Source organism: Melitaea cinxia, chromosome 15 (genome assembly GCF_905220565.1).
Source record: "Melitaea cinxia chromosome 15, ilMelCinx1.1, whole genome shotgun sequence".
Taxonomy (NCBI): Eukaryota; Metazoa; Arthropoda; class Insecta; order Lepidoptera; family Nymphalidae; genus Melitaea; species Melitaea cinxia.
Window position 1 is genome coordinate 7,977,341 of NC_059408.1, and position 25,720 is coordinate 8,003,060.

The 25,720-nt window shown below is 32.2% G+C and overlaps 1 long non-coding RNA gene across 2 annotated transcripts; it reads left to right on the forward strand.

Moving 5' to 3' along the window:
* The first annotated feature begins 9,660 nt into the window (after positions 1–9,660).
* LOC123660468 lies at positions 9,661–12,310 on the forward strand. Of its 2 annotated transcripts, XR_006744202.1 has the most exons (4): positions 9,661–10,115; positions 10,273–10,374; positions 11,169–11,298; positions 11,415–12,310. It is a non-coding gene; the product is annotated as an uncharacterized LOC123660468 (long non-coding RNA). The 2 variants fall into 2 exon arrangements; XR_006744201.1 differs by having other exon boundaries at positions 11,169–11,426.
* Positions 12,311–25,720: the final 13,410 nt, after the last annotated feature.

Below are 25,720 nucleotides of genomic sequence, written 5' to 3' on the forward strand. Positions count from 1 at the left end.
CGATCCCCGCACATGACAAACATTTGTATTGGCTATACAGGTGTTTGCCGTGGTCTGGGTGTTTGTGCAGTCCGGCTCCTCACCGAAAACTGTATATAAAAACTGTAAAATGACGACATTGCTTCTTATTTTCATATTATGATGCAGTGTCTAAAAACCAATCTATAGAAGAATTGACCTATTGAATACGAAGGCTGAAAAATTCTTTAATTTTTTACAATAAATATAAAAAAAGATTTTATTAATAATAATAATAAATACTCTTTATTGTACACTACAAAGAAACGTTACAAAAAAGTAATATATAAGAAGAAAAATGTGTAAAGGCGGTCTTATCGCTATGGGCGATTTCTTCCAGACAACCTTAGGGTATAGGAGAGAGCGTATAAAATGAGAAGCGGTAGGGAAGTGTACAAATAGTTGATAAGGAATTGACATGCAGCTTACAAGCTATATGATATAAAAATAAGTAAATATACTACATATAATACATACATACACATATACAGATATACATATACCCATAACATATACGCTACATATACATTACTTCACACATATATCATAATTGTATACTACATGCCTAAATAAAAACTACGTAATATATTGCGGAGTAATTATTATCTTTGAGCTAGTAACTCAATTGTTAACTATATTAAAACTAAATTATAAATTGTATTTTTATAAGTGGTAAAATTAATAATTTACTATCTCATAAATACAACTTCGAGGCCTACACTTTTAGATATTCGAAAATATTCAAAATAGTTTAAGTGAAGAGTGCCTTTAATCACTTACGTAACAACATAATTACTAACGTTCAGTTGTGTGTGTTGTTGAAGCTGCAAGCAGATCTAGTAAGTATATACCTAATCTCATTCATTCCTTCAGATTAATGGCTTCCAACAGTGCCAAATTAACACAGATGATTTCACCAATGTCATGTAGAATGGAGAAGATACGAAGGAGATTAATGTATGTATGTCTCTAGACCACCAGATCATGTGTATCTCTAGTTGTGCATAAAGAACAAATGTTTAAAAAATCTTTCAAGTGATAATAATGATATCTGAAATAAATATTTAACGTCTGTAGCAATGAAATAAAATAGATGTGATATTTTATGTGCGTCGAGCGTTAAAATATTAATATTAATATATTCAATATAATTATCGTTAACAATACTAATAACTTTTATTTTGCATGCATAATTTCATTTCATATGTGTCTATATTAATACAAATGTTATACAAAATAAAGATAAATGCTGGTTTTTATACGGATAAATTCTAAATCTAGTTAACTAATTATAATGATACTTTTTGCATTAGGAAGTTTCTATGAAACATGACAGTGACACTATGTGTACAGAAACAAATGCTCACAAAATGCTATGCAGAGGGTGTAAATCTTGTATCAAACGTTTAAATACCACAGTACCTAGGTATAAAAAAATACTATATAAGACAAAAGTATATACAGCAATTTATTAATGCTTTATTACACAAATACTAATCTACTATAATTGTGTTTGCTGGCAAACAAAAAAAAACCAACTTCAATTACATCGACAAGTAATATACGTAGGTAGACGAAAACATAGTCAAGTAAATACGCGTTATCAAAAATTACTCCAAAAATTGTAATCAGATCTCGATGAAATTTAAATGTGATCACATGATAAACATCAGCTTTCGATTAAATTAAAAATCACCAAAATCGGTACACCCAGTAAAAAGTTAGGCGGATTTTCTAGGTTTTCCCTCGTTTCTCTGGGAACCCATCATCAGATCCTGGTTTCCTTATCATGGTATTACACTTGGGATATCTCCTTTCTAACAGAAAAATAATTATCAAAATCGATTAATAAACGACGAAGTTATCCCTGAACATAAATATATATATATATACGGTCGAATTGAGTAACCTCCTCCTTTTTTGTAGTCGGTTAAAAAAGCATTAGGTCCCTATCAGCCAACTTTAGGGTGTACACTAGCAAAATTTTGTTCGTGTGCTAAATCAAAAACTGAACAACTTAATTTTAATAAAAGACAAAGGAAAGTAATAATTTAAGTAAGAGCCATAAAGTTACACAAACAAATTGTTTTGTTTCATAAAAAATATTTTGTGGCTAAAACTTTATTCACGAATGGATTAAACGCTCAAAGTAGTACGATTAGACGTTTAGTTACAATCGCCCCTTATCCCACTTCCCGATTATGAGATATGACACTAAAGTCGGTGCCTGTGAAGTATTTTTAGAGATGCGTGGTCGAGACTGGGTTCTTGCCATAAAGATACCTTCAACACCTTGTAAAAACTCATTTCTCGAAACCGTTAACAATTTAAATTAAAATGTAAAAATATTGGGTATGTATGTTTTGTTATTAACTCATTGAACCTGTAACTTTGTATTCCTTAAATAAATAAAAAAACTTTCAAAAGATAAGATTATGACATACTCGTATAAAACAGTCCTAGCATTTGGTACTAAGATACACTTAAATTATAACTATGCATAGAATGTTTATGAAAAAAAAAAAAAAAAACTTCTAGTATTATATTTTATAAATGTTTTAATTAAGATACAACGTCGGTTCTGTTCTTTACTAGTTTATATTTAAAACAATGCATAATATAAAATGATATAATACTTAGGTATTGTAAAAACTTTATGCTTTACAAAGTATAACAACTTTAGTATTATTTATAAAGTGTAAATCATTCAAAGAATATTCAAAAACGTATTCTTGAAACAGTAACATATACAAAGTGGTATACGACTAAGTTTTATCGGCGTATTGTTGCCATCACAGTGTTGCTTTCACGCGAACAGTACCTCATAACGTTTTGAGAAATCGCTTCGAAATTTGTTTCACCTATTCGCGACTTACTTTAGCCAAGTTTTTAAGGACACATCGTCATGTCAGACCACCTGGCCATGGTATAAACATGCTGATATATTAGGGTTACGCATCGAAAACTTTTATGGCTTCAATCTTGTCTTGAGCCTCTGTTCCTAATCAGGGATGAGTTATGCTTCCTTTGCTCTAAAAAGTAATATTTCTCTGATATTATCATTGATCTATTTTTTATAGATCAATGAATATTATACTGCTATTGCAATGGTGTGAAAAATAGCTTTGAAAATGTTAACGCAGTATGTAATAGCTTGAGATATTTGTAAGAATAATGCGGTAAAACTACAATGCAATATTTATTTATTCAGATGTTGGAATATTGTGACGCAAATTAATCTTTAAGAAGTTAAAATAGCAAATGAATTTCTCAATCGATATGCCCTATTTAGCTAGGATATACGAAATTAAGTTTTTTATCGAGATCTTCGTAAATCGCAGAACAGATTGTGCCGTCGACCGCAACCGTCATTTGAAAAAAACTTGACGATAATGTTACAATAAATCGAAAATTCTATTTACATTTTCCCACGATTTAAATCTAATTTAAAATAAATTAATTATTGTACCAATCTACTTCATTTTTCTTTTACTTGTAAGATATATAAATAATATTTTCGGTAACACTGGACAATTTAATTATTAATTAAATATACAAGTGTTTCAGACGGAGCTTTATTTGTTTAACTCGCTATGAAATTACAGATTTTTTAAGGAGATATTATATTTTATCCTAGATTATATTAAAAAAGAAAAAACAAGTGGCTCATAATTTCACGGCTTCAAAAAATAAAAGCCTCATTTTTGACCAATGACTGATCGATCGAAAGGTAACATCTGCTGAAAATTACTTTAAAACATACAAAAAATCCCTCACATTTACTCAAATAGAACTTTTCATTCAACACGATAACAAAAGCTTCTCCTTCATTGGTATACTGACGGTTGATTACGACTAGTACGGTTAGCATTAACCTAGGTATTAAAAACTACCTTTATTTTATTTTTTACTTTTAAATATCCTAATAATGTTCTATAAAGTAGTTAGTAGTTTAGGATCAAATTGGGTTGATAAAACAAATGATACTTAAGAAAAATAAAAATATATGTAAACCGAATTTTGATTCACAATGTTTACCTCTTTTGCCACAAGTAGTATATATTGGTAAATTATTTTTACTTTCTATCGTCCAACAAAACCTCGCGTAAAATTTAATAAAAATGTAATATTTAATGCAATAAAAGTCACTCGTTGTGCACACAGTACACGCCGCGCAACTAGTTAATTTCCTTTGTGACAAAGGCCGGACCGCGGGGATGTATGCGTGAAAATCGCGATACGTCACGGTGTTCCCGACGGGTGCAGCCGCCCTTCTATGAGACGTGGCTCATATATATATAAAAGAATGTAGAATATAATATTTTATACTGAAACTTTTATTTTGTATCCGATAAAAAAAAGAAATTTAAATTATAGACACAGTAATGTTGATATAGTGGGTCAGTGGTCATCGCCAACCCGCATTGGAGCAGCGTGATGGATTAAGCTTTGATCCTTCTCCTACATGGCGAAAGAGGCCTATGCCCAGCAGTGGGATACTAAAGGCGCGAATAGCGTAATATGTTTGTGGTGTACAATAAAAAACAAAATAGAGTAAATAACTACGAAAATAAAATAAAAATACGTACAAAAATATGAGCAGCTTCTGTGAACTTTTGTAATTAATGTTGATATACTTTTTTTATTTTTAGACAACAAACCTTTTAATTTAACGTAAGATTAAAAATTCTAAAATTTAAATTATGACTTTTACTAATCGACTTAATAAAACTCATTAGAATAATTTTAATAACCAAAAATTTAATTTCTTATTGAGCATCTATACTAATATTATAAAGAGGAAAGATTTGGGTTTTTGCTTGTTTGCATTGAATAGGCAATCCACAACTACTAAACCGATTTGAAATTTTTTTTTTACTGTTAGGAAGCTACACTGTCCGCGGGTGACATAGGCTATATTATATTTTCATAAAAATTAGGGGAAAAAGTTTGAAATTTTTGTTAAATACCCGTGCGAAGCCGGGGCGAAATTCTAGTTTGGTATAGAATTCCACAGAAGACGCATATTATGAAAAAAAAGTTCGTTATATCTTTACTAAAACCCGAATGCAATTTTTAAATGACGCTATAATTATGTTATAATAAAACACTTACTAAATGTTTTAAAAAAATGGTAATTCTTTGTTTACTTTTAAAAGTTCATTTTATTTAATGCTTGAAAGAAAAAATCTTATGTTTGAGCGTACATATATATCTACTGGTCGTCAATTATTTACTTCTAAAAAAGAAAAAAGATTTTCACACAGTAGTGTGACAATAATATATAAATAAATATGTTTAACATAAACACACGATCGTCTGTTCCTAAGTTAAACAATTTATAGAATAACTAAAAGGTTTATCTCTGTAATGTATTTAGCGCTGAATAAAGCCGAATATTTCGCTCAGCAAAGCTTGTGTCGCCACATTTCAATTTAGGAAAGTAATTTTCGATGGGATCTTTGAATAACGAATTTAATTTAGGAAAACTAGTTCACCTCGACCCGGGCTCGCAAAATTCAATAAATAAATTATAGGAGACAATAATAATATCTTTGTTAACCTTAATAATACTAACATGATACATTTATAGCACAATTTAGTAGAATAAAGACTTAAACATCGATAAATGTCTGAGTAATTAGGTATCTGTGTGATATTACGCCGCGTTGGCGCAACGGTTACAGCCATGGATTGTATCTGTTGCGCTGGCGGTTGCGGGTTCGATCCCCGCACATGACAAACATTTGTATTGGCCATACAGGTGTTTGCCGTGGTCTGGGTGTTTGTGAAGTCCTTGTGGGTCTCCCCACCGTGCCTCGGAGAGCACGTTAAGCCGTCAGTCCCAGTTGTTAACATGTACACCTGATAGCGATCGTTACTCATAATCATAATATATCCACCAACCCGCATTGGAGCAGCGTGGTGGATTAAGCTCTGATCCTTCTCCTACATGGCGAAAGAGGCTTATGCCCAGTAGTGAGATATGACAGGCTGAAGCGTGATATTACAAGTTTTTAAGCTTTTAAAGTCATTAACACTATGATTTGTATGTCTGACGGGATGTATACCATGTTTGTTGTACATAGTCACGAGTAGGCACGTTAGTGACACGACTATCTCATACAGGCATGGCGTCCGTGGCTGTTTATATAATATATTTATATATTCCATTAAGCAAAGAACTAACTAACTAAAAATATATATAAAAATAAGTCATTACCTGCATTACTTGTTAAAAACAACGAAGTTACAAAACATTACAACAGAATTAAAGCGTCTACGCAGGTGAAACTGCGTGGGATATCTGGTTAAAAGTCAAGTTAGAAAAGTATATGACTAATCTATAAATAAATTATAAGAAAAGTATGGAAATATAATTTACCACTCTACATAACTGTGGGTCAGCAAATATTTGATTGACAACGTTAAACAAAATTTGTATTTATTTAGTAGAAAAGACACACAATTAGTGCAGTATAAAAAAAACTCTATTGCCACTGCCAAGACTATAAATTTGCCTTGAATAAAGGGTTGTAAGAAGCGATAATATAACTTAATTTGCCTGCATAAATTAAAAGTTAATTTCACACTTTGCTAAAAGAACTGCTTGCTATAAAATCTTCGCGTGCAGAGGTCGTCACAAGAGGCCGTTGCCCAGAATGCAACAATTAATAGCGACACAAACTATTTCCGGTACACCGAGACAAATTATAATTACTTCTTCGATTTTACATACACACCCCCTTTGATGTTTTTATACAAAATCCCGGTTACGACCGACTTAAAACAAATAGTACGGCTCACAAGCGATTATACGTTTGCGTTGAAACGATTTGAAACGGTGATAGCTCTCTGAATTTTGCCGGCTTCTGTGTGGTCTCCTGACGCTTGAATTAAATTGTTTTAATAATATTTTGATTGCTGGTCAGTTGTGACAGGACATTAATTAGTTGGAACGAAAACTTTAAATGATTTTTAATAAATTGTATTGTATTAATTGTGCAAAAAAAAACGACGTAACGGAACAAACGAAAAGAAGATTATTAAGAAAAAGTTATTGTAATGCTTATTATATACAATGTCAAAAACAAAATGATTTAAACTACTTTTTATGGAGTGAATTTTTAAAGTTTGGTCTATAAAAGTGTTTTATAGAACTAAGATTAAAAAGCCAAAATAAATAAATTAACATCTGTCAAGGAGTTTCATTTTTATTTGATAGTATTCAGCATGTAAGTACAGGTCTACGATAATTTTGGATGCAGACAAGCGGTAGTACAGTCTCGCGCAGATGTGACATCCGTCGGGCCCACGTGAAAATCGATTTTCCACGCTACGCCAGCTGGCGCGAACGACAACTATAGACTACAAAAGCTTTGCCTTAACTCAAATTAAATCAACCCTATTACGAGGGAATAAAGTTTCATTATAAATGAAGGTAAGTTACAAACGCAAAACACTTCTGCTTTACTGTATGTACTATGAACGTTATAAGTTCCTTTGTTGATATTTTTAATGTTTCGCACATTGTTGGTGGGTGACGGACCTACCGCGTTTGATCCGATTGCAGTCGTTATTTATGATTATTAGAATAGCGTGCCGACGGCGAATAATTAATTTTTACGTTCACTTCTTTATTGTTGTCGTGAAATTGATGATTGTTAATTGCAGTTTTTAGCAGTATAACATGACAGGAAGATGTTAGCGAATTAATAAGCACATCTTTAATATACTTTTTATACTCATATAACATTATGAATATTTTTATTTTGGCATTTTATATGCAAGAAAATATCCTTAATAAATTGATTTAGAGTTTTATTGTATATCAAATATGAACAGAAAATTTAATAAAATCGGTGTATGTATTTTTTTTACCTGTACCTACTCATCTAATAAGTACATAATAGCTATTTTAAATTTTATTATTTTAAAATATGTTTATATATCATCCAATTAAAATCTAATCTACTTTATTGACCTGAAATAAAAATTTATTTATTTATTTATTTCATTTTGTATTATAAGATTTAAAAAATCGTAAAATTAAAGTAAATTTAAATTCTCAGTGACTATACTATTTAAATTGTTAACAAAAGTCTAGAATCTTTTAATTGCGCGCTAATAAATAATCAACACACGCTATATTATCGTAGCTATCTACTTTGTTGTAAACTTATTACGATTAATCTCGAACTACTCGATCACAATCTAAAGAATTTTAATTAAATTCAATATTATCTAAATACAAAAAGAAAAAGTAACGTAATACCAGGTATCAGAAATAAACCTCTCCGGCACTTGATTGACGACTCAACAATGCACCGAGCGTTCTAAAACGTAGAAAGACTGATTACAACCACTCCGACGTCTCAGAAACGTCAAACTTTGATTGGTGATTCCCATGTGTAATACTAGTAGCCTTTCAACATAGTGGAGAGTCTTTTCGCTCGAAATAATGACTGACGGCACTCCGAGATCCATCATTGTCTGACCGAGGTCGCATAACAAAACAGCAAAGAAAAAACTTCACTCGAATGCTTCAAATAAATTAAGTGAATTCGTTATTTACAGAATTAGAGGCGAGACTATCGATTAAGCACAGTTAAAATTAGTGTGATATAATTAGGCATATGACATGAACTCACCGCCTATCATAATGGAACAAACGAACCATAGAATTGTGATATGACGGCGTATCAGACGCGTGTCGACCGTTGTAAGGTGAAGATGTGACCGCTCAATCGCACTACTGCCGCTAAATACCTGGATCTAATCACCATTTCTACACTCATTTTTAACACTTAATTTTACACGTATCTTAGCGTTATATGTACGATTTTACGGGTGACCCATTCAAGTAGACAATATGTCATAATAATAAGTCGAATACGAGTTATAGAAGCATAATCAATTAAGCAAATCATATAAACATCTGTTTAATGTAACATAAAAAGATGAATTGATTCAGTATATTTATACACATTTTTAATACATATATATTTGTACATGTTTCGTTACAAAAGGTATTTCACATGTAGTTATAATATTCGAATAGCAAATGTGTGAGTGTAAAGACCTAAAAATAACTCAAACGAGTATCAAAATATTAAAAGCATATACATTTCTGACTTAAAATTAAAATAATATATAGAAACCTGTTTAAACAAAAGATTAATATATCTTTTTAATATCTACACAATACACACACTATTTAATATAGATTTAACTATATAGATTTAACTTTAATGGAATAAAAAATTCATATGTCCACAATCTCTTATGGTTAAAATTAGTTCTACGTATATATTTCAGTATTGTAAAGGCTTATTTTCTATTTGTTTTAAGAGCTTCTAGTACAAACATGTTACAATATATCAAGTTAATTATATTCTTATATTAAGGGGCTACCCGGCCGAATTTACTGTTTTTACATTCCTTATAGTATGCTTGAACGTTGAATAAACAATAAAGTTCTAAAGACAATATTTTAGCTTGATAATTGATCTGTAATTGTGTCTACTGATATATTGAAAAATTTACCTTATCACGAGAAAATGAATTTTTCGTGAACGCTTTTCTCGGTCTAAAATCCGTATAAACTCGCTAATTATGCAACGCATAGACATGAAACTTTAACCAGTAGTGAACAATGCATTACTCTTCAATACTGTCTGCCAATTTTTCAATTAAATAGATAATTTTTGAGAAATCTGTAATATTGAATTTCGTAAGTAAACCGGGCAAGCGGGTGTCTGCGCGGGCGACGAGGAGCATTCGCCTCTCGGCCGTTGTATGAGGAGCTTGTGTCGTTTGATGCGACGCGCGCGCATTTATTGTTTATTATTTTATTTTTATTGACCCTACAATTTTGACATTTGTGTGATAGGACACTGTAGACACTTTAGTTTTACAAGTGAACGAAAGGACGCATTTACTTATTTGCTTGTGCAAATACTGTTTATTTAGTTTTATAAGCGAGCGAAAGGACGAAATAACTACCTATTTGTTTACTTGTGTAAATTGAATATGCCGAAAGTATCAAAAGTGAAATGATATCAGCAACAAAGGCTCACGGAAATAAAAATCGCAGTGTAAGTACTTAATTACGTACTGATTTTTTATCGTAATTTTATATTGTATTGTAAGTTTATTACAATGCAATAGAACGTATTAATAAAATTAATATAATATCAATTAAATTTACTAAAATTTACAATATAAATAATCATCTTATTATTTTATTTACAGAGCTCAAAGAAAAAGACAGGTACTACAACAACTCGATGGAAATATAGAAAACCAAGATTTAACTTCAGAAAATTGTCAACTTCGAACTTGCGATGTCACACAGTAAGTAAAATATGCTAAGAGTCACACCGCATTATTAGACACTTCCTGACTGGGCTTTGCGGACTTGGTGCGGTTATAAAAAAAGTAAATCGGTATGTGAACCCGACTGCTTAAATCGCTGTGAGTGATTTAAAATCAAGTCCAGTACTTAGTATAGGAATCTAGATTGAGTACTGGACTTGTTTATCTTTCTTTTCAGTTTTTATGCAGTCGGTTTTTATTTATTTCTTTTAATTTCCTTTTTTTACTTAGGATTAGTTTAAATGAAAAATGAGTACCTAGCCAGGAAGTGACATTTTAATCGTAGGCATCGATTACGTAATAGTATAAGTTTTGTGTGTTATATGTATGTGTGTATGTAATTAATTATGTATGTATGTATGTATGTTATATTGTGTATTCTTTTTGTCTTTATTCATATTATCTAATGAAATGACAGACCTACTTATAATCGACGAATAAAGTATTTGTATATGTATATTATTTATGAATGTATGTTTTAGTGTGTCAAACATACCTATATAGTACCAAAAAAAAATGCAGCAATAAGTGTACTAGTATTTGTTTGCGTGGATGTGTGTGTAGATATGTGTCTTTGTGTTATCTTCTTCTTCTTCTTCTTCTTCTTGATTAATGGCTTTCAATGTGCCAAATGAGCACAGATGATTTCGCCAATGTCACGTAGAATGGAGAATACACGAAGGAGATTGATCGGTGCGATTGTGTTATCTTAATTCAATGTGTACAAAATGTAAAATATGTTATTATCTTAGTAAATGTATATTTTTTTCTAGGACTACCTTCAAAAAAGTGCCACAAGGTCTAGATTTAACTACGCCTATGGCACATAAGAATAAGTTTGCAGAGTCAACTAATGGGTTTAATTCAACCTATTGTCAGGGATTAGAAAGTGAAGAAAAAGAGGTATTTCCATTTTAGTTATCACTGTATTATTTTACCTTTCACATTTTCTTTCTGGTAAACAAATAAAATATGTGTTCAACTTTTTGTTCTCGATTCAGTTATTTTTTTAATTTCAGTATACTGTTACTACGGAACCGGAAGAAATTATATCCGATAAATACGTCGGAAGGAAGATTGTGGCCATATCTCAATTCAAAAATTACTCAACTTTTGTAAACATGGCCATCTAGCGTATTCATCGAATGATATAATACTAACAGGAGAAAATCAAAATAGTCTGATATCATTATTTACTTTTCAGTGTAAAATGTATAACGTAACTCTTACAATCGAAAATGATATCTGTGAAGACAATTATTTAAATTTGAATGCATGTGCAGTAGCTGGTACCATCGCAATAGGATGTGGCCGGTCACAACTTGAAGAAGTGTTGTCAGCTATAAATTTGCCTAGTTTCACTGAAAATACATACGACCACAATCACAAGGTTATTGGCAAACATCGTCATCTCATTGAGGTGAAATGTCCCATTACAGCGCATAGAATCGGCATAGACGAAGCTATTAGGAAGAAAAAAATAACCGTCTGGAAAATAAATAAGAATGGTCAATACCACATTAACAAAAATTGGTATTACCAAATTCAAGGTCAATTACATGTAACACAAAGCAAAAAATGTATATGTATATGCGGTATGGGGCAGTGAAAATGAATCGCTTAGAATCGAAATTATTAATAAAGACGATAATTTTTGGCAGAAGGAAATAAAACAAAAGTTGACAAAATTCTATATTGACTGCATACTTCAAAAACTGATTGATCCGAACACATTATTTAAGAAATATACTCAAATAAAAGCAAAAATGTAACCGATTCATATTTAAAAATAAAAATCACAATTTTAAATCAATGAGTGTATGTTTAATCATGTGTACTCAATATAATAATTGTGTTTGCAGGCAAACGAAAAAAAACCGACTTCAGTTATATCGACAAGTAATAAAACGCAGGTAGACAAAAAATTAGTCAAGTAAATACGCATTATCAAAGATTACTCCAAAAGTTGTAATCAGATCTCGATGAAATTTAAATGTGACCACATGATAAACATCGGTTTTCGACTAAATCAAAAATTGTCAAAATCGGTACATTAAAAAGTTATGCGGATTTTCGAGTTTTCCTCGATTTCTCTGGGATCCCATCATCAGATCCTAGTTTACTTATCATGGTACCACACCTAAGATATCTCCTTTCCAACAAAAAAAAGAATTATCAAAATCGGTCGATAAACGACGAAGTTATCCCCGAACATACATAAAAAATATATACGGTCCTCCTCCTTTTTTGAAGTCGGTTAAAAAGAGTAGGATTTTTTTTTATTTATTCGGCCCGCTGACTAGTGGTCTCTTTACAATCGACTATTTGGCTAGTCGGCCAAAGCTATAATCAGCACATCTATACTAATTAAATTACTTACCAACAAATAGATATCCAGGTATTTCTTTTTAGTCCATCCCTAATTGCAAATTAACTCTGTAGCGTATTTAAATAATTTGCAAAGTTAGTATTCACATATATTTAGAAGTGAATTATAAATAAAATATATTTAGGTATTTTAATCTGTTTGCGTTATCAACTCTCGGCCTATAAAATCGATTGATGACTGCGCGTTGTAATAATACGCAACAAATCCGCTAGATGTCTTATTTTACCTCACGCGCTTAAATACGTAAAAGTTGTCAGGTGAAGAGCGGGAAGGGGGCGGTCAAGCGAGTTGAAACGCGCGAGGTCATTCAGATAGGGTACGCCCTTAAGTCGAAATATTTTTTCATATAGTGTAGGTATTGAACAAGTTGTTTATGTGTCTCTGAGGAGCAAAAGTCTCAGTTTCTATCAAGGAGCAGAAATTGAATCGTAAGCCACCACAGCGCTCTAATTTGTTCATGTTACAGGCATGTTACAGGCTTTTCCCGGGACATGCAGTCTTTTAGATATTTTTCGATTATTATTGCTAAACACGAGTTGAAATTTAAAAAAATTAAAAATTTGAATTTTCCTAGTGAAAATAAATTCATATTATTTATAAGACAAACGTGTTCTATCTTTTTAGTCATCTCGACTCATGATATAGATCTAGCAATATGTATAGATGGACACTTACTACTATATAATGTCTAATTTTATATAGGTAGGTATAACTACATTTTAGTGTACTGTTATAAATATTATTTGTACCCTTTTCCGCTCACCACGCGTGTATTTATGGATGTACTGTGTACAATACCTATTGTATTTTCTTACACATTTATTAATAAATTGTTTATTGGAGTTATCTCCCTAAGAAACTATATGTCCCTAAGAAACTATATGTGGAGTACGAAATCGTATTAAACAGTAACGCTGATCATTGACGAGACCTGAGAGAGAGAGAGAGAGAGCGCAACGTCTATTGCGAGAGAGAGAAACATATATTTATTATACCTAAGGAGTAAACTCCAGTCGCGTGTCGGAGCTGACCCACATTTTTTTCATGGGCACTACCATCTTTCCCCTTTGTTAAAGTGCTTAATGTGTTACTTAATTAAAAATCTAATATAGAAATACAATTGAAGTAGTTATAACAAACTTAATATTATTATTTACGTCATTTACCTAATTAAGAATACGATGATTTTTTTGTTAAACAACCTATACAACAATAATGTGTATGATATATACAAAAATTATACATATTTAGAAAACTGTTATTAATTTTAGTGAGCTAAGCAAACAGATGTGGAGATTGGACTATAAATTTCAAACTATTATTTCGATACTCCCCAGTCAACTCTAAAAGTCAACCCCTACACTATTCCCCTCACAACGAGGCGTAACTGAATAGCGTTGCCATTACAAACCCAACTAAATAAATTTTCACCCCACGTAAATATAAATCGCCAAAAGTAAATACAACGCTACCATTATTGCCCTGATTATTTGTTTGCCGCTGACGTGACGCTTAGCCGCCATTTTGATTTTTATCTTTTTATTGCTACTACAAAAGTTATGGCCAGTATGAAATATTGTTTTGTGCTCGATATTTTTAGAGGGGAACGAGAGGTGTTATTTAAAATAATGGGTAATATTTTTTTTATATTTAATAACAGCTACATTGTTATAATATGTATGTGTAACTATTATCCTAATAACGATACATTATTTCCATCAAGTAATATTCGTTCAAGAAATATCTTGAACAGAATTTTATTGCATATTTCAAAAGAAAAAGCTATGTTGACTTTGGAATCAATATGTTTCAGTGTCAACATTGTAATGAAAATTCTTCGACATTTTCCTCTGTAACCCCCTTTGACATTGACACCATTGCTTAGAGAGAGAGGGAAATCGATGTGACCTTGTTTCTGCTACTCTCTATTGAGTGAGGGTTTGCACGTAACATGTTAATAGGATTATTATTATATTACTTTTTTGTAATTTATGTGATAAATAAAATTATTTTTATTATATGTCTAATTTAATTAGAAGTTAAATCTTTTCACGGCATCTCTATTTTTATCATATTATTGCATAACATCAAAATTAAAGCCTATTAGTCCATAAAAACGATGCGACAGAAAATACATGTCTACGTATGAAATACGTAAAGTAATGCGTTAATAATAATAATCATAGTGTTTAAGTCATAAAGAAAATCAAATCTGAAAGTAAATAACACCCAAACAAGTAATTGAATCGTAGACAGAGTAATAGTTTACTCTCTCGATTACAGCCATATATTAAAAAATTAAAGTTTTCGATTAAATAAATCAAACTATAAAGCCAAAACATAAATTGACGATTGCCATTCGTGTCGATACAGTAAATGGTGGTATAGTATACTATTATAAAGGTTCTTTTTTAAAGGTTCACAACTTTGAGTTGGAAACATTGCTTTATTTGACAACCTATTTAAATGCTTAGTTAGGTAAGTTTGACATTTCATTATAGATAGACCAAGAAGCTTATAAAACTTCTTGGGATAGACTTACACCAGAGCAACGCTTGCAAGTTGTTGAAATTTTCTACCGAAATAATTGTTCTTTTTCGGGTATATTAGCAACGGATGGAGCGAAATAAAAGGTTCTAATATTGGATTAATTGCGTTGTTTTTATTTTTACTTTTGGCGCTATACAAAAATGGATAATCGCCTTGACCGGCACACAGAGAGAGAGTTGCCATCCATAAAATTAAATTACCAACCACCAAAACTATTATAATTAAAATATTAATGTTGACACATTCTTACAAATATTCAATAGTTCTGTTCGTCAAACCTATCGTCGATGTTCATGATTGCATATTTAAACATTAATGTCATAAAATGTTCTATCCAATAAAGCCCGTTTCATTGACATTAAAAATAAATTTCTCTGCTTTATTATGGTATAAACTTGTGTAAGTCAAAAAAATCACCTTTACTTTTAATTATACCTGATATAAGCAGCTAAATAAGGTGTGCTGTGTGGCTACGGCACTAAAGAATTTAGCTACCCCCTCTCTTCCCGTGGGTGTCGTAAGAGGCGACTAAGGGATAACAAGGTTCCACAAACACCTTGGAACTTAAGAAGCCGACCGATGGCGGATAACCATCCAACTGCTGGCTTTGAAATACACAGGCCGAAGACGGGCAGCAGCGTCTACGGTGCGACAAAGCCAGTACTGCGGTCACCAACCCGCCTGCCCAGCGTGGTGACTATAGGCAAAACACATGAGTTCACGTTATTTTTGGCGTAAACTTGTGGAGGCCTATGTCCAGCAGTGGACTGTATAGGCTGTAATGATAAGCAGATTAAAACGCTGTGAAGAGTCACTCTCAGCATCATTGTTCAGCGTTATTTCACAAGATTCCACTTACGCGACGTTCATATTTTAGGAAGTTTCTAGTTTTTAATTAGTAGACTATAAAAACTCATGCCATAATTACACCCATACTACTACCGTGTGTGTGATGATGTTGACATTTATTAAGATTTAACTCAGTCAGTTAATCAGACTCTGAATAGGCATTTCAAAACTTTTCTCATATAAAACACACAACTCCCTATATCGTTTTCAAACCTCCGCGTTTCACACGAATACCTTATATGTATAACTGATAACAATGGAACTACACTTCACACCTATTACGTTACACCCGCTTCCATTCATGGCTTTGACGCCACTACAATGACAGCAACATAAACGTCAATATGGCGGATCTTTCATAAATCGAACGATCTTCATTTTATTTCTTTTCTGCCAGTATTTGATGCATTAGCGACGAATTAGTCGGCCAGTCCTTTATACTTGCAAAATATATCTGTACTACATTCACTGAATGACAAAGTAGGAACGCCCCTAACTTGTGTGGTAGATCTTGGGTGGTTTGAATGTTGAATAGTGAAGAATTTGTTAGATAGATAAAAAATGATGTAAATGTTACGTACCTTCTTCTGTCCGTTCCTCGCCAGTTTGTGTTTTATTATCATATTTTGAAAAAAAAAGACATATCTCTATGGTAAAATGAAAACAATCGTAGTCACATAAAAACCAAATAATAATTATACTTATTATATTTCCAAATTTACGTGCCTTATTGCATTCAGCTTTTTTACACATTGGTATTTTGATATACATGTGTTAGCAGGAAAACTAATTATTGGATTCAACAAACAACATAAATTTAATATTGAAATTAGAATTATTCATACCTACTGAAAGAGAATCATTGTGACTGTAGAGACAATTAACAAACACTTCTATTCTAAACGAAAACTGTTCTCTCTAACTTTAAAATGAGGAAGCAATCAATTACAAGTCGCAAAACTGTCATCAGGTAACCGAAAACTGGAAGGATAACCACCCACCGGTAGCATTATTGATTGGCTTACAATAATATGTTCTACTAAAGCATACTTTCGTTGCCAGACAATTAAGCTGAGACGAGATTTTGAATAGAGTTGTTTGTGGTTGAGATTCAACAAGCGAGCGTCGCGGGGGTCGTTCACTGCTACTGGACAGTAGTTCTTTTCTTTTGTTCTACAGCCAACATGAGGTCTTGAATGCGGTTACCCATACATTAACTAAGTATTTATAACCCCAAAGTTAGGTAAGGCTTGTCAATTTGATTTAAAATTCCTTTGAAAGTCGGAATAAAACATTTGAATCACAGTGCGAATAGTTGAAAAAACTTAAAAGAAAATGAAACACAATACTTCTGTATTGGTAATATAAATATGTTATGTTACGCCTGGTATAAAACTATGCAGAATGTCTAGTGTGTTTTTGTATTCTTGTTGCTATATAGTTTATCCCTTTAAAATGTTGTCTATTTATTAAGACTTAACGTCGTCTTTAAACGTTCTCCAAAGAGTTTCTTGTTAGAACATGACTCACTTCCGTAGAATCTTTGTCATTTGTAAAAAAAAAATTAATCTGTCTACACTGTATATAATAGCAACGAAGCGGATAAGTTTGTTTGTTTGCTTAAACGAGCTAATTTCAGGGACTACTTCTTCTACCAATAGGAGCATTAATATGAAATGTTTCGAAAATGAAGAAAAAAATTGTTTTAGCCTCCTTCCAACATGTATCGATAGCTGTACAATAAAGTACAAATAAAGTGAATAATAGATAGATAATTATATATGTGTATTTATGTAAGTATGCAATATAGTGAAATGTTTATATAGTCAATTAAAAAAAAACCTTAAGAACAGTAACATAGGTTAAGTGTATATTGTAAGTAGAACATAAGTGTACATACACGGTAACTAGGAAATAAGTGTACATATATGATAACTAGCAAATAAGTGTAAAAATAGACATAGATAATGAAAATAATAATATGTCCAAAAACTACAAATGAATGAATGATGTGTATACTTTTCCGTCAAAGAATTATTGTTAAGAAAAAAAACAGCCAGCGTCGTACCACGTCCTAGTATTACTAGGCAGTCACTGGACTGTCGATTTGTAGTTTTAATGAAAAATCGCCAGTGATTATTATAATAATGCATGCATGTTTAACAAAAGGCATGGGCATTTTGAGCCCGTAGATGCTAATTTTTTAATATAAAAAAAAATTAAAAAAACCTGTATCGATAACGAGGTCATCAAAAATGATTACTAACCCCTGATTTTTTTAAACTTAGTTAATGTTTATATAATCTAACAGTCATATTGTCCTTCAAATTGCGTGGCGCGTTAGTTAAATACTAAATTTTTGAGAATCATAAATTAATATATTTTATCCTTGCTATCCCTATTACCTACCACAATCGAGAGTTTTCGTACAGAAAATTATTTGAATGAATTGTATGTAACAAAATTGATATTTACTTAATACTATTATAGTTTATTTGCCACTTTTCATGCACACTTGTTGAATTAATTACAGTAAAAATTAAATTAAAAGTAGAATTAAATTGAATGAGACGTAATTAACACGACCATCTGTTTCAGCAATTTGAAGTTCATAAAAGTTTAAGATCCTAGCGGTATACCATAAACGCTTTATTATTTCTCTAACTACAGTTATTCTTGCTTTTCATTAAGACTGGAATTATAATTAAAATTCGTGTACAGAGAAAAGCACCGATGTGTGTATGATATGTATTTCTGTTCAAAGTTAAGCATTTTATTCTAAATTACAAGTGTTTTATATTTATTATAATATTAATATGTTCTTACTTTATAATGTTGTTGTTAAAATGTCAAAGGCCGTGTTTCAATATGAACACATTTATAAAAAAAAAGATCCAAATCTTTAAATCTTATAGTTATCGCGTGGTTGATCAAGCCACTATAGTAATTTTCTTAACAACAAAAAACATCAATAACAATACTTAAATACACATGGATATTACTATTACTCCTCATATTTATAGACTTTTCAAAGGCCTTTGATATGTTAGATTTCAATACTTTATACAGTAAATTATCACAAAATGGAATTCAAGGGCCTCTACTAAATTTAATAAAAGATTGTCATACAAATCGCTTCACGACCGTTAAATTTGCCAATTGCTATAGCAACATGTATCGAACAACAAAAGGCATCGCACTAGGATCTATTGGGTCAATTGGAGATGAAGCTAATGATCCTTATTTGTTAATCGAAAAATGTAGATCCACAATACCTTAAGAAAAATTGAACACTAAAAAAATTGTTATACCGAATGGTAAAAAATTTTACGGGGCTAGAATGTTAAATATATACGAGTACCATTATATCCGCGTTCGTTAATTAACTTTCCGAAGACCTACAAGAGTTATACCTGGACAAACGCAAATATAGAAGATCACTAAAAAACATATACATATTACAACATTTAAACATTAAAGTCTTTAAGCGTTTAATAATCACAAAACTTTGGTAATTACCTTAGTTATTGGTATAATATGGTACGATACGCTATAGATGTATGACAATATGGTATGCGACGCGGCGCGGCGGCTTGTCCTGATAAGCTCCTGTGAGTTTTCGCGGGAACTTATGAATAAGTGTTAAGTATGTGTTTTTGTATTTTTGAACAAATAAATATAGAAAAAAAACAATCACGTGGGAAATAAAACGCTTCATCATTTCTATTGTTTAAGTTTTACCTGACGTAAGTGGAAAGCATGTTCTTGAAAAGCCTTATAGTAGATTGTAAAACTTTCGAACGATTTACATAAGAACAAAAATCTATTGCCACCATCAATTTAAATAATAGTATAAACCGGCCAAGTGAAAAGGCCTTACAAACTCAGGAAAAAATGCCAATGTTAATTATTATTATTAAAATTTTAATTATTAATTAATTATTAACATTGACTCACATTTAGGATGTAGCGTAACAAGGTAAATATGTAGGTATTATAATGTGCGTCTTGTTTGAGTTCTTCGTTATTAAATATTAGACTATAGTTTATTTTTATTATTTATTACACTTTACTTTAAAAATTCCAATTATACAATTTTATGAGGAGTGAACAGGCAGACAACTTAGTTTTAGTGTTAATTTTTAGTATTACTACTGGGCTCGTCCTTTTGACGATCTAAGAGGAACAGAGTCATTATTTCGAAAATTTCAGTTGATACTTTTATCACCCTACCATAAACGGAGGTATAATATAAATACAGACATTCTATTGTAAGTGTTTTTCTATTGTTTAAGAGTTAGCCATTATACTTCACTATATTTTGCGTACCATTAGTTAAGTCCACCTTAAGAGGAACCTGAGAGAAAAAAACAACGTTTCATTGTTGACTGTTTTCTCCCCAAAACATGCCATTTTTTTATATAACAAAAAAACCTTCAGCTTCCCCTATGTTCTCGTTTTTTTTTTTTTTTTTTTTTTTTTATAAACGCGTAGTTTTTGTTCAATGAGTGTCTAAAAATGTATAAAAAATTAGGCAATATTTACAATTTTTGAAGACTCCTACTATAATAATAAGGATATGAAAAAAACCAAGACATAGGGGCGTTTACAAAAATATTTGATCTAGTGTCATTATCCAGGGAGAAAACAATCAACTAGGTTTGTATGGAGAAAGAGGCGGTATCCATTCCTCTTAATAGTACACTGTTTTCTCTTTCAAACAAAAAGTTAAATAAACGGTCTAATGTTCTTCCTTCTCAGAAGTTAACAGAAATATCGATCCACATTTTATCCACACAATTTTTTTGCTATAACTAGGACAAAACAATAACTTACAATTTTTTCACTTTTGACACGTTACAAGTACTTACTTGACGTAAAACAGGAAAAATGATTGTGTGTTATTTTAAACGTTGCGAAGTATTGTATTAGAATAACAAAGTATTTTTGACCTGCACAATACCCGTTTACTTTTCCCAAAAAATACATATTTTTTTACTACACGTGCAATAAAAATATTCTTTTATTTTTCCACTAAGGTCACAGAAATAAAAACTCAGTAATAGTAAGGTACTTACACCAACAATTTAAATTATTTTAGTATAAATAGAGATAAGCAAAATAAATAAGTAGCTATTGTTCTTAACCGACTTCCAAAAAAGGAAAAGGTTCTCAATTCGACTGTATTTTTTAAAATGTAAGTATGTTACCTCAGAACTTTTGACCAGTTGGACAGACTTTGATGATTTTTATTTTAATCGAAAAATAGTCTATGATATGTGGTCTCATTTAAATTCGATTGAGATTTAACATGTGCTTTTGAGTTATATCTAATGATACGTATTTTCTGTTGACCTACGTTATATTATACCGCATAACTTTTTACTGGATATACCGCATAACTTTATACCAATTTCGATGGTTCTTGTTTTAATCGCAAGCTGATACTTGTTTTGTATTTCAATTTAAATTTTATTGAGATCTGAACACTAGTTTTTGAGTAATCTTTCATAAGGCGTATTTACTTGACTATTTTTTCGTCTTCCTACGTTGTTTTATTACTGATCGATGTAATTGTAGTCGGTTTTTTTCGTTTGCGAGTAAACGAAACGATTCGACTGCGATAGGCTGAAATGATGATGATGATGATGATGAGGTTAGGGAGATATAAACAAACAGTTAACCGGCATAATATATCCAGCAGTGGACTGCGATAGACTGAAGAAGAAAAGAGAGACCCGAACGGTTACATTTCACTTCTTATGTAGGTAAATAAAATTTACTTCGGAGCGATTAATGCTGTTTAGCTAGCAAAATATAATATACCTATTTTAATACACACGTCACGTGTACGTCACGTGTGACACTCTTAAAGTAAACTTGTGAAGTTTTTAGGAGCGTGTACTTATTAATATTGATAAATAATAATGAATAAATAAAGAAAGAATAATAATAGTTAAAGTAATGTCTACAACATTTCCAGCATTGCAGGTAAATATTAAAACCGTACACCATTGTTTAAGTTATATTTATTGTAAAAAAACCTTTGTTTGTTGCACCGGTAAAAAATAGCCATAATCGTATTTTAAAATATCTATACAATCGTATTTTAATTGAAAATCTTAAATAATAACTGTACCCATCAACAGGGGTGGCCAACCTGCGGCTCGCAAGCCACATACGGCTCTTTGAAGAATTATTTGTGGCTCTCTATAAAAGTACCCGAGCTTTCTTTACATTTTTGTGTTATTATCTATAAAAAAAAATCGTTCCGTATGTATTTCAATATTACGAACAACGTACTTATATGAATAATTTTATTCCACTTTTAAATTCGTGAAATCCAAACACCGATCAATTTTGGCTAATCAGCAACTGAAAGCATTTTGTTTGAAAGCGTCTAACTGTCAGACGTAAACATCAGTTAGACAGTTAGTTATCGTTTGTTGATCTTGCAGTCGAGATCGTTTTTACGTACTCCTGTTCAAAAATAATGTGTGAAAGCTGTGGAACGGAGCATGAGCTAAAGTTGAGTCAGACGCGAAGGTCGAAGGTATTGTAATAACTCTAAATAGCGTTATTTTAACCTCAAAATTTTAACCATGGATATCTCCATAACCATGGGCTTCCGCAAGGTGAGAGTGGTACCGGAGGTAACCCCCTTTCCCCATCCCCAAAACCCATTAATCAACGGCCCGTAATCTAGAGAGTAACCAGTTTCTTTAGATTTCTCTGGGATGCCATTACCAGGCCCTGGTTACCTTATCTTGGTACCACCCTTGGGATACCTCCTTTCCAACAAAAATATAATTGGCGTTGGTTGTGCTTAAGTTATTTTTAATCGACTTCAAAAAAAGGAGGAGGTTACTCAATTCGACCGTATATATATTTTTTATGTATGTTCGCGGATAAATTCGTCGTTCATGAACCGATTTTGATAATTCTTTTTTGTTGGAAAGAAGATATCCCTAGTTTGGTACCATGATAAGAAAACCAGGATCTGATGATGGGATTCCAGAGAAATCGAGGGAATCTCTCGAAAATCCGCATAACTTTTTACTGGGTGTACCGATTTTGATGATTTTTAATTTAATCGAAAGCCGATGTTTATCTTGTGGTTACATTTAAATTTCATCGAGATCTGATTACAACTTTTGGAGTAATCTTTGATAATGCGTATTTACTTGACTATTTTTTCGTCTACCTACGTTGTATTACTTGTCGATATAATTGAAGTCGGTTTTTCTTCGTTTGCCTGCAAACACAATTATTATATAGCATCTAACAGCAACAGCTATCTATATTAGCAGCTATCTTAACGATAAAAATAAATAAACCTAATTTTTTTTCACCAAAAAAATAATAATTGTACTATAATAAATAATGTGTACTCTTTCTTTTTTGAAATCGGGTTAGTTATAGATCTATTGTGAAATCAAATATTGTTTTGAACTCACCATATAACTGTTTTGTTATACTAATACAAAATAAAGGAAAAAAAGTAGTAAAAGTAGACTTTAACACTTGACAGGTAGTTCAATAAAACAATAAAATGTTTTTGGGTTATTTTAAACTATGCAAAGCATTATATTAGAGTGACAATGCATTTCTTGCCCCGCGCTATACGTTGCTATTTTGGACATATTTTTGTTTATTTCATTGCAGTATAAAAAATAACAGGTAGTTACAATATTTACGGCTTGAAACTTGAGGACAATGCCCTATTTATCGATAATAACAGTACAAAATACATCACTTCGGCCTATCGCAGTCCACTGCTGGACATAGGCCTCTACAAGTTCGCGCAAAAATTGCGTGAACTCATGAGTGTTGCCCATAGTCACCACGCGGGGCAGGCGGGTTGGTGACCGCAGGGCTGGCTTTGTCGCCCCCGAAGAGGCTGCTGCCCGTCTTCGACCTGTGTATTTCAAAGTCAGCAGTTGGATGGCTATCCCGCTATCGGTCGGCTTCTTAAGTTCCAAAGTGGTAGTGGACCTGTGTTATTCCTTAGTCGCGTAACAACACCCACGGTAAGAGAGAGGAAGGCTATATCTTTAATGACGTAGCCACACAGATAATGCCTATACTCGTATAATAGTCTATTACCTTACGTACCTTTAGCATAAAGTATAATCATATACAATGTAAATAAAGGGCTATTAAGTTATACAGTAATGTCGGATGATTTGTACTTAGTGACAATTATTTACAATGCTTTGAGTTAATACGGGTTAAAAATGCTAAATAGGTACAAACTCGTGGCCATCCCGAGAATGTCAAAGTTGTAAATCTATTTAATTGCCACTGCTTTTAAAAAGCTTGTATAGATGATTTCACATGTTGCCTCCTGCTACGGGAGCCGAGTTGTAAAACAATAAATATTCAGTGTACTGTTACTCTTTTTTTTGGACGTACTATTGCTTTTTGTTCCATTTTTTAAGTGAAGTTATTGAACAAAGGGTTCTTTTATCCTATTCTTGCCGTGTTATGCAATTCGTATTTTTTCTTAATTATTACGTTGATACTTTATTTGTGTCTAATTTTACTTGGTTTTACCCGCTTTAACATTCGTGAGTACCGTTTTACTATAACTATGAAAGTTATACAACTTTTTTATGTCTAAGTTGCTCTGTTGTTGTTCTGTCTCTGTTACTTTTTGTCAAGTAATATAATGATAATTATTCGTTTGTTTAGTTTCCATTCAAATAATTGGTTTTACTTTCGATTTTCAAAGTAACCACACGTTGGTGGTTTGCTCTTTGTAATATTATAATAGCTTAAAAATAGTTTAATTTCATACTAGCTTACGCTGATCATTTCATTCATTCATTCATTGTGTGGCTACGCCAGTGCGACAAAGCCAGTACTGTGGTCACCAACCCGCCTGCCCAGCGTGGTGACTATGGGCAAAACACATGATTTCACGTTATTTTTGGCGTAAACTTGTGAAGGCCTATGTCCAGCAGTGGACTGTATAGGCTGTAATGATGATGATTCATTCATTGGCCTTAGTGCGTCTATTGCAGACGTTTTAGACAGTGTCAGACAGATACTGTGTCGCCTAGGACACTCTTCAGGAACACGCAGAGTTGCCTAAGCTCTGCGCCACCCTCTCGACCTCACTGATTAGACTGGCTGGCAGGAACGACGAGTCGATACGTGTAGAGCTAGTTCGGCTGCAGGAGTCTTTCGCATTTTAGAGCTATGCCACGAATGCTTGACGGAGACCCCATACCAGGTTTCAAGTGAAGTTTTCCTTATCCAGGACCCTGATGATTTTGAGCCAGGTTTATCCCTCGGTCGCCTTTTACGACCCCCACGGGAAGAAAAGGGGTAGTGCTATTCTACTCAGCCACACGGCACGATGATCATTTCACGGGTTATTTATTTTTTCTCTACATAGGAGGTCGTCCATTTCTCACGTGAGGCTCGAAGAACGGGTGGGGGGGTGTATGGAAAAACATCACGAAATATGACAAGGAGGAAGGGGGGGGGGATACATTGTGATATCACGTTGAAGTTTTGTAATTGTATATT